Below are 7,770 nucleotides of genomic sequence, written 5' to 3'. Positions count from 1 at the left end.
TTGACCACTTGAATTACGCAGGGCATGGATATCGAATGATCACTGAAGAAGAGGACATCATTTGCATAGACAGTAATTTTATGTTTATCCGAACCAATCCTCGGAGACGCTATGTTAGGGTCGGTTCGTATAGCTTCCGCTAGTGGTTCGATTACTAGTGCGAATAATAATGGTGAGAGAGGACATCCCTGACGACAGCCCCTACCAACACTGAAGCTATCCCTACTTGTGTTATTTACGAGTAGGTCAGCTTCTTGTCACCACGTGATGCCTGGCCACTGGTTACTCGCCATTTTCCAGAAATTTCTGATGTGACATCACAGGACACCAGCTGCCGACGTCACAGTGACGTAATAACCGCTAGACGGAAGTGACGAAACGGCGTTTTTTTTCCTCCCCGTCTCATTCGGCGGCCGGTGGATGTTTCTAGACCAGGAGTTGGCGGTGAGGGGTAAGGCCGGGCTGCAGTTGACTGGAGCGGGCACACGGAGCCGGGAGGTGAGAAGGAAGGCGGCGGCGTGACCTCCCAACGCATAACCGGTTGCGGGGGTCGTCGACCCGCATTCATGGTGGACGAGGGCAAAGAGGCCGGTCTGAGGCGACGGAGGGGAAGGAACAAAGTTGGGGGGAGGAAGAGGGAGAAAACAAAATGGGGGAAGCGCCACCACTGTGTTTCGATTTATGTAAATGCAGCAAACGAAGGCCTGTCAGCAGTGGTGGAGTAAAGCCAATTTCATTTGAGGAATCGGGTTGTGAGGGAGACAGGGTACTGACAGATTAAAGACAGCTCCGGTCGCGGTAACCTGAAGATCTTTAGCCCCAAGCGATCTGAAATTTATTAGTGCGACAAAATCGGCCTCATTGGGAGAGCGACATGACCGTTCGGGACCACTCTCTCTAATGTAGTAGACTTGGTGGTATTCCCATACTATGAATGCCGGCGGTATTCCAGCGTTTGCTGCTGTTTCGATACGTTTTATTTAAATTAGGTGTTTGCTACTGTCGAAACATTTCCTGGCTACCTTTGTGCTCGCTGCAGATCATCAAATAACTCTTCGCTGTTCGTTGCTCTTTCCTACTCCGAAATGCGAAATTTATCGAATGGAACTGATGGATTCTCTCTCCCTCCGTCGTGTCGAGGTTTCATCAGGGACATCCTGTCCACTTTGATAATGCGTTAATTTTATGGTGTCGAGTGAGTGTGTTGCAGTTCCTGGCAGTTGGGCTAGGAAATGAGCTTTTAATAATAAATTTCCCATCCGAAGGTGTTTTGTAAGAGTCTCGGGCAACTTTTGACAAGGAATCATGAGTTATCAGGGCAGGTGACCAAAAGGTGAGATTTTATCGATCATCTTAGAGGGGGAAAAAGTAGGTGCTACAAATAAATTAGCATTTGGAGCTTCAGATTCTGGAACTTCATGATACTGAATAATTTGGAAATCATAGGTTTGCTTGAGAAGCTTTATTAATAGGAAGTCACAGATTGGCAGTGAAAATGTTAACTTATGCACTGAAACTTATTTTTTCTTGTAGATGATCAAATTATTCGACTTAAGTAGGGAACTTGCATGTGACCTGAATCATAAAATTCCCTATAGTGTGGAAATGGGCTATTCACCCCATCGAGTCCACACTGATGCTCCGGAGTGCATCCCGTCCAGACCCACCCCCTGTCCTATCCTTGTAAGATTGCATTTCCCATGGCCAATCTTCCTAACTTCTTCTATGGACTGTGGCAGGAAAATTGGCACACCTGGAGGAGACCTGAACAGACAGGAAAGATGTCAAACTTCACAGTCATCTGAGGCTGGAATTGAACCTGGGTCCCTGGCACTGAGGCAGCAGTGCGAGCCACAGATGTGCAGCCCAATAAATTGTCACTCCCTCACTGGAAGAATTGTAGTTTATTCTAGATCTTAGAATTTCTTCCTTTTTTAATTTTTCTCAAGACTTCATGTTTTGAAGCAAAAGTTAATGGAATGTTGGCCTTTATTTAAGGGGTGGTGTATAAAAATTCTGCTAAAAGGTACAGGCCCCAAGTCAGACCACACTTGGAATACTGTGAACAGTTTAGATTCCCTCATTTTATGAACTTGCATTGAAGGCAGTCTAGAGAAGATTCATTGGTCTGATTCTGGGTGTGGAGGGGTAATATTTCAAAAGGTTGAGTCTGTATTCCTGGAGTTTGGAAGATTGATAAATGGTTTTGTTGAAACATACAAGATAAGGTAGTTGTGGAAAGGTTTTTCTTTCCTGATGGAGATTCCAAACCAAAGGGCCTAATGTCAGAATAAGGGATCATACACTAGCACAGAAACTCCTCTTCTGTCTTGAGGGTAGTGAATCTGTGGAGCTCTTTATTGCAGAGGGCTGTAGAGACTGGGCCATTAAGTATATTCAAGTGAATTTTTAAAGGAATCCAGTAAATGAATAGAGGGGTGTGGGGGAAATGCAGGAAAGTGGACTTGAGGGTTATCTGGTCAGGTGTGGAGGGGTAATATTTCAAAAGGTTGAGTCTGTATTCCTGGAGTTTGGAAGATTGATAAATGGTTTTGTTGAAACATACAAGATAAGGTAGTTGTGGACCTTTCTCTGGTTCCCTTTATTCCCCTACTGATTCTGAACCTGGAACTCTGTCCCCACAGCTCTCTGTGGTAAGGAGTGCCAAAGACACCCAGCCCTCATTTCAGTCTTAAATGTTGACCACAAAAAGTCATCAATTTATACTATCAAGCCCCTTAAGAATCTTTTATTTCAACAAGACCACCTCATTCTTTTAATCTCTTGTGAGTAGAGCCCCAACCTGTAGCTTTTGCTCAGAAGACAGTGTCTTCATACTGAGGGTCAATCTTGTGAATCCTTTCTCAACTGTCTCCAATGAAATGATACCTTAAATAAAGGGATCAAAACTTCTCCAGTACTCCAGATGTACTCCCCACACCTTGCACAGAAGCTGTAACACTACTCCCTGCATCTGATCCCTTTGAAATAAAGGCCAACTTCCATTGCCATTTCCGATTCCCTGGTGTGCTACCTTTCTTTTGTGCATAAATACCCCCCCGAGCGTTTTCCCACATTGTACTCCATCTTTCTGAAAACTTTGTATCCCTCCATGTGCTGCATCTGAAAGGCTAAGAGCATTGTGGAAGACCCTGCACACCCCTCACCAAACTCTATTCTCTCCTGCCATCTGGCAAAAGATACTGGAGCATTTGGTTTGTCATGGCCAGATTGTGCAACAGTTTCTTCCCCCAAGCCTGGATTAGTAGTGCTGGAAGAGCATAGCAGTTCAGGCAGCATCCAAGGAGCTTCGACGTTTCGGGCAAAAGCCCTTCATCAGGAATAAAGGCAATGAGCCTGAAGCATGGAGAGATAAAGTCCACATTGATGCCCTGGGGTTGAAGTGTTCCGAGGCAGAAGATGAAGCGTTCTTCCTCCAGTTGTCTGGTGGTGAGGGAGCGGCGGTGGAGGCCCAGGACCCATGTCCTCGGCAGAGTGGGAGGGGGAGTTGAAGTGTTGGGCCACGGGGCGGTGTGGTTGATTGGTGCAGGTGTCCCGGAGATGTTCCCTAAAGCTCTCTGTTAGGAGGCGCCCAGTCTCCCCAATCTCTGAGGAGACCGCATCGGGAGCAATGGATACAATAAATGATATTAGTGGATGTGCAAGTAAAACTTTGATGGATGTGGAAGGCTCCTTTAGGGCCTTGGATAGAGGTGAGGGAGGAGGTGTGGGCACAGGTTTTACAGTTCCTGCGGTGGTAGGGGAAAGTGCTAGGACACTGTGTGATTGGACTTTTGTTTTCATCTGAAATTTTTTGCACGACTTTGAATTCCTGTTAGAACAATGTCTAATTATCACTTTTTAATTAGACTGTAGTTTGCATATTTTGCACTTCTATGCAGTTTATGAAGCCTTTTGTATGAATGTGCTGTCCAAGTCGCACCTCGTTCCTCGAGGAATGCTCTCATTTTTTACTGTATCATTTGTATATGGTAGAAAAGACTAAAAATCTATTCTGCTAGGACTGCAACAGTTTAGAGTACTGATTCATGTGGAGCCCAACTGGTCACAGGTTGCCAACTTGAAAAAGAATCCCTTGTCCCCACTCAACCACCAGTAGTAAATTAGAACTGAATGTGATATTGTTAAGCACTAACCGAATCCTGTACACTTACAATTGGTAAGTTTTATCTTGTAGATTCTTCTACATAAACAACCCATTTTCTCTAGATACTGCTTTATGGCATAGCTTGTGAATCTATAGGGGACTGTGTACTTGTATATGCAATCTTATTTGTGAATAAATATAAATGTTGAATAGTGTAATAATATGAAATATTCTTCATTCTCCATGTACTGAAACATTATTTGCTTGTCGCAAGTCCAGTACCAGCGCTTCTAGATTTGTCTAGTGTGCTTTACCAATATTGACAGTCTTCACAATATATTGGCATCTTCTGCAATTTCTCCAAACACCCATATCTAGATCATTTCAGAACATTTAGTACATTACTTGTTCTTAAACAAGCATAAGTGAAAAATTTTCAAGAGGAGCATCTTATCTACCACCAGATGCAAGTAGACTTTTAATTCCACTTTTGCAGCACCACTGTCCCCATTCTCTTTTCCACAGTCGGAGACGAGAATGTGACATTCTCCAAACCACAGAATTTGCTTTTGAGTGTCTCAGGAGTTTTTGTTATAAAATTTTAAATTAATTAACCATGTTCCCTTACACAAATCCAAGTGGTTAGTAAATGGGCTACGGAATTAAAATATCGTCTGAAGGGTTAATGTTGAAAGATGATAAAATACTTGCAGCTAAGTACATCAACAGAACAAAACTCCCTTGCATCAGTTTTCAAGCTTCAATTTCTGTCTCAAGGTATGCAATTTTTTCTTGTTCAACACATTATACATGGAGTAGGTATGACCCTGAAGCATTTGTTACCTTAAATAAAATGCAAAAGCTGAGTAACTTATCTTGCGAAGAAATTTCTATTATTCACTGCTGCAGTAGCTGATCAACTGTGTTCTTGGTTTTATCTCTGATTTATGCAAAATAACTGGCGGAATAGGGTGATGAGTATGGTGAGGCCTATCTTGATGCAATCATCCTGTTTTATTTTTCATGCTTTTCACCAGTGGCCATTGAAGATCATAATCACGCACCCAGCCTTGTTAACATCAAAACCTGCCACCGTAATATTCAGCCACTGATCTTGCCAAACAAGATTGATGTTGGGGAACGTTGATCAAGAAATCAGTGAACACCTGACTGATTCAACTTGTTGCATGTTCAAAAAATCTCCGTGGTGAAAACTGGGCACTAGTATCTTGTGACACTCCATGAACACTGGCTGCATGCACCATGTTTACAGATAGTGTTGTCCAAAGTGCCAGCCTCTAAGAATCCACATGACACATATCTGATTCACTTTCAAGTCACTTTGTCACGCACCCAGCTCATGGGCGAGATGAGGCTGCATCTCTGGGTCTTTGCTTGCTGTCGTAGTACTCGGTAATATCAAAGGTTGGGTGACAGTGAGCGGAGATGTTGCAGGAAATAATGAGAATATTAGAGCCAGAGTCTTGGTGAGAGGTGTGTAGAGCAAGCCGTCTTTGCAGATGGCTGAAACTGTTTTAGCCCAGGTGGCATCTAATCTCCTCCACCTCCATTTCAAAATGATCCTTCCATACCTGGGGTCAGAATAGCCAATCTTGTCCAGGTTGCCTCCAGTGCAGGGGCACCTTTCCTCAGGGGCTTGAAACTCTTATTATTCAGCTGTGATCTGACTGGTCTTTCTTAACTTTCGTAAAACCTTTTTGCTTTTGGGGGAAAAATGGCCAACCTTCCTTGGCACTTGAGTGGAATTTGGAGTTGCATTGTCAGTTCCTTCCTTCATAGTATTAATTGGCTTTGCATAAAGCCAATGCAAAAAAGACTCTCTGAAATAAAATAATGTTATGGTGCTGCTCCTTTAACAAGGTAATGTTGACATTTTTTGAGGTGGTAAAAGATAAACTCCAAGAAGTTAAAGGGTTTTAGGGCCAATTTGATTATAGCTTAACAGGTACTGCCTCAGGAAAAAGGCTTGCAAGTTTTTAAAAAAACTTGTGCAATAAAAGGGGAGTGGCTAGTTCTCCACTCACTTGCTCTAGTTTGGTTTGGTCTGGTTTTTCTCTAAAAGCAGTCAAGACAGTAGTGTTCTGATGCTGCTTGACCCAAAGAAGCAGGTCTATGCTGGTACTCTGACATCTCTTCTGTAAGACCCTGTGTTTTAATTTTCTCTTTTGTGCTAAGGGATGTTGATGGGAATTGTTGCAAGTATTTTGAACAGCATAGTTAAGTTGGGATAATCTGGGTTTTGGGACAGGTTGTTATTCTGTATTCTATTCTCTTCTGTTGCTGTTTCATTTGCTAATATTGTAAGTAAATCCTGTTTTGTTTAAAAATAAGTGGTTTGACCAGCAGTGCATCTCCTGGAATATCCACTATACTTTCTTAAAACAACTGCCAAAGTTAGGGTCTGCGCTAATGTCTTAATGTTTTGAGGGGGCCTAGCCTGGTCCACAACGCTGTCCTGATAATTGAAATCACCTTCACATAAAATGGAAGAGTGAAAGAACTTTTGAATAATGACTGACCTTGTGATTGTATCAGGCAGCTAAAGCTTGCTTTTGCGTGCCAGTGTGACAACAAAAAAGTCAGTGTTTTCTTCCATTTGTGTATCAAAATGGCATTTTGAATTCAAGGGGTCTAAGGGAACAAGCTAACCAAAAGAGCTTAAAAGGAGTTGGTGGAAGTTTCGACATTTAAAATGTTGAGGTTAAGGTGCATTTTTTTTGTGAATAATGTCGAAGTGGCTGGTCTCATACCATTCTTTTAGCAAATAAAGTTGTACAAATGCTAGTAATAGGAAATAGTGTTTAAAATTGTCCCATTGGTTTTGATATTCAGATGAACTAAGTTAATGTTTCCAAAAGATTGAAAGGTGTGGTAATGATTTTTAAGGTTCAGTTTGTGTATGGAGCTGCAAATAGTTGGGAATAACGACCAATGAATTGTATCACTTGTTTTGAACAAACTGGCTTCAATATCATTTGCTGTTTTAACTGGGATGTGGCTGCTTTCCAAACCATAACTCCTAAGGAATGAAACAGGATACTGAGTCTGTGTTGAATGCATCTATAAAAAGAAATACTGTGCAGAATAAATTCAGAATGGTGCACTTGGTCCGAACCTGTCCATCCTTTCATTCAGTTGATTTTTGGCATCATTTAAGCATGTTGTAAACCTAAGATTGAAACCATACTTTGACTTGGGTAAAATTTAGGGCCCTGCATCTGAGATGGTCAGTATTTGGGGTGAGGTAAAAAATTGTTCTGATTCGGGATAGTCAACGTGGCTTTGTGCGTGGGAAATCATGTCTCTCAAACTTGAGTTTTTTGATGAAGTAACAAAGAAGATTGAGGGCAGAGCAGTAGATGTGATCTATATGGACTTCAGTAAGGTGTTCGACAAGGTTCCCCATGGGAGAATGATTAGCAAGATTAGATTTCATGGAATACAGGGAGAACTAGCCATTTGGATACAGAACTGGCTTAAAGGTAGAAGACAGAGGGTGGGGTGGAGGATTGTTTTTCAGACTGGAGGCCTGTGACCAGTGGAGTGCCACAAGGATCGCTGCTGGGCCCTCTACTTTTTGTCATTTACATAAATGATTTGGCTGCGAGCATAAGAGGTACAGTTAGTAAGTTTGCAGGTTA

The 7,770-nt window shown here is 42.4% G+C and overlaps 1 protein-coding gene across 3 annotated transcripts in view; it reads left to right on the top strand.

Moving 5' to 3' along the window:
• The first annotated feature begins 354 nt into the window (after positions 1-354).
• Positions 355-7,770, top strand: part of dnajb6b (DnaJ heat shock protein family (Hsp40) member B6b) — a 148,153-nt gene continuing 140,737 nt past the window's right edge. Inside the window, exon 1 of one of the 3 annotated variants that reach the window (XM_043690701.1) lies at positions 355-451. The gene's annotated coding sequence lies outside the window, so the exon portion shown is untranslated. Of the gene's footprint in view, positions 499-7,770 lie in introns of all 3 variants that reach the window. The other 2 variants (XM_043690700.1, XM_043690702.1) reach the window with 2 other exon arrangements.

Source organism: Chiloscyllium plagiosum, chromosome 5, assembly GCF_004010195.1.
Source record: "Chiloscyllium plagiosum isolate BGI_BamShark_2017 chromosome 5, ASM401019v2, whole genome shotgun sequence".
NCBI lineage: Eukaryota > Metazoa > Chordata > Chondrichthyes > Orectolobiformes > Hemiscylliidae > Chiloscyllium > Chiloscyllium plagiosum.
This window is presented reverse-complemented; position numbering and strand designations above follow the sequence as displayed.